Source organism: Neodiprion pinetum, unplaced genomic scaffold (assembly GCF_021155775.2).
Source record: "Neodiprion pinetum isolate iyNeoPine1 unplaced genomic scaffold, iyNeoPine1.2 ptg000119l, whole genome shotgun sequence".
NCBI classification, from domain to species: Eukaryota; Metazoa; Arthropoda; class Insecta; order Hymenoptera; family Diprionidae; genus Neodiprion; species Neodiprion pinetum.
The window spans coordinates 37,501-40,000 of NW_027184506.1; positions in this window are offsets into that span (position 1 = coordinate 37,501).

Sequence of the window (2,500 nt, forward strand, 5' to 3'; positions counted from 1 at the left end):
TTTCGGTCCGAGTCGAGCGAAGGGCGACGCGCGGCGTACCGGAGTCGATCCGGGCCGACCGGATTTGTGAAAATTTCGGTCCGAGTCGAGCGAAAGGCGACGCGCGGCGTACCGGAGTCGATCCGGGCCGACGGGACTTGTGAAAATTTCGGTCCGAGTCGACAGAAAGGCGACGCGCGGCGTCTTGGAGTCGATACGGGCCGACGGGACTCAGTGAAGTTTCGTTCCGAGTCAAGCGGAGGGCGATGCGCGGCCTCCCGGAGTCGATCCGGGCCGACGGGACTCGTTGAAGCTGCGGTACGAGTCGAGCGAAAGGCGACGCGCGGCGTCCCGGGGTCGATCCGGGCCGACCGGATTTGTGAAAATTTCGGTCCGAGTCGAGCGAAAGGCGACGCGCGGCGTACCGGAGTCGATCCGGGCCGACGGGACTTGTGAAAATTTCGGTCCGGGTCGAGCGAAAGGCGACGCGCGGCGTACCGGAGTCGATACGGGCCGACGGGACTCAGTGAAGTTTCGTTCCGAGTCAAGCGGAGGGCGATGCGCGGCCTCCCGGAGTCGATCCGGGCCGACGGGACTCGTTGAAGCTGCGGTACGAGTCGAGCGAAAGGCGACGCGCGGCGTCCCGGGGTCGATCCGGACAGACGGGACTTGTAAAAATTACGGTCCGAGTCGAGCGAAAGGCGACGCGCGGCGTACCGGAGTCGATCCGGGCCGACCGGATTTGTGAAAATTTCGGTCCGAGTCGAGCGAAAGGCGACGCGCGGCGTACCGGAGTCGATCCGGGCCGACGGGACTTGTGAAAATTTCGGTCCGAGTCGACCGAGAGGCGATGCGCGGCGTCCCGGAGTCGATACGGGCCGACCGGACTTGTGAAAATTTCGGTCCGGGTCGAGCGAAAGGCGACGCGCGGCGTACCGGAGTCGATCCGGACAGACGGGACTTGTAAAACTTTGGGTCCGAGTCGACCGAGAGGCGATGCGCGGCGTCCCGGAGTCGATACGGGCCGACGGGACTCGTCGAAGCTGCGGTACGAGTCGAGCGAAAGGCGACGCGCGGCGTCCCGGAGTCGTTCCGGACAGACGGGACTTGTAAAACTTTCGGTCCGAGTCGACCGAGAGGCGATGCGCGGCGTCCCGGAGTCGATACGGGCCGACGGGACTCGTCGAAGCTGCGGTACGAGTCGAGCGAAAGGCGATGCGCGGCGTGCCGGAGTCGATACGGGCCGACGGGACTCGACGAAGTTTCGGTCCGAGTCGACAGAAAGGCGATGCGCGGCGTCCCGGAGTCGATCCGGACAGACGGGACTTGTAAAACTTTCGGTCCGAGTCGACCGAGAGGCGATGCGCGGCGTCCCGGAGTCGATACGGGCCGACGGGACTCGTTGAAGCTGCGGTACGAGTCGAGCGAAAGGCGACGCGCGGCGTCCCGGAGTCGATCCGGACAGACGGGACTTGTGAAAATTTCGGTCCGAGTCGAGCGAAAGGCGACGCGCGGCGTCCCGGAGTCGATCCGGGCCGACGTCGACTTGTGAAACTTTCGGTCCGAGTCGACAGAAAGGCGATGCGCGGCGTCCCGGATTCGATCCGGGCCGACGGGACTTGTGAAAATTCCGGTCCGAGTCGAGCGAAAGGCGACGCGCGGCGTCCCGGAGTCGATCCGGACAGACGGGACTTGTGAAAATTCCGGTCCGAGTCGAGCGAAAGGCGACGCGCGGCGTCCCGGAGTCGATCCGGGCCGACGTCGACTTGCGAAACTTTCGGTCCGAGTCGACAGAAAGGCGATGCGCGGCGTCCCGGATTCGATCCGGGCCGACGGGACTTGTAAAAATTACGGTCCGAGTCGACAGAAAGGCGATGCGCGGCGTGCCGGAGTCGATACGGGCCGACGGGACTCGTCGAAGCTGCGGTACGAGTCGAGCGAAAGGCGACGCGCGGCGTCCCGGAGTCGATCCGGACAGACGGGACTTGTAAAAATTTCGGTCCGAGTCGACCGAAAGGCGATGCGCGGCGTCCCGGAGTCGATCCGGGCCGGGAGCCTGTCGGAACATCGTCATATGAGCCTCGGTTAATTTCGACAAAGTTCCCGGAGTTCGAAATTTTTTCGATAGCCCGCGGAGGTTTCGCCCCGTAAGCCGACCGTGCTACCACCGTACCGGCGCCGACGTCCTAGCGGCCAGGCTCCTACTAGTAAGAGGAGCGAGTCGGTCGGGCCGGTCTCCCGTCGTCCGCCTGCTACGCCGTACCGGTACGTGCTCGAGCACGATACGTACTTCGGCGTAGACCAGGAGCGGGCGTTCGCGGACCGTTCCGTGCCTCGTACCAAAGAAACTACGCGACTCGCGTTGTTTCATCTATCGTCACTGCATTACCGCGGGTCGGTGTCTCAGACCGAATGGCCCTTGACGCGGTACCAAGAAGTTCGGCTCTCCGTGAAACACGGAAGGCCGAACGCTCCAACGCACGCGTCAACTCGCTTCTTTCCGAGCGTACACTCAAAGACC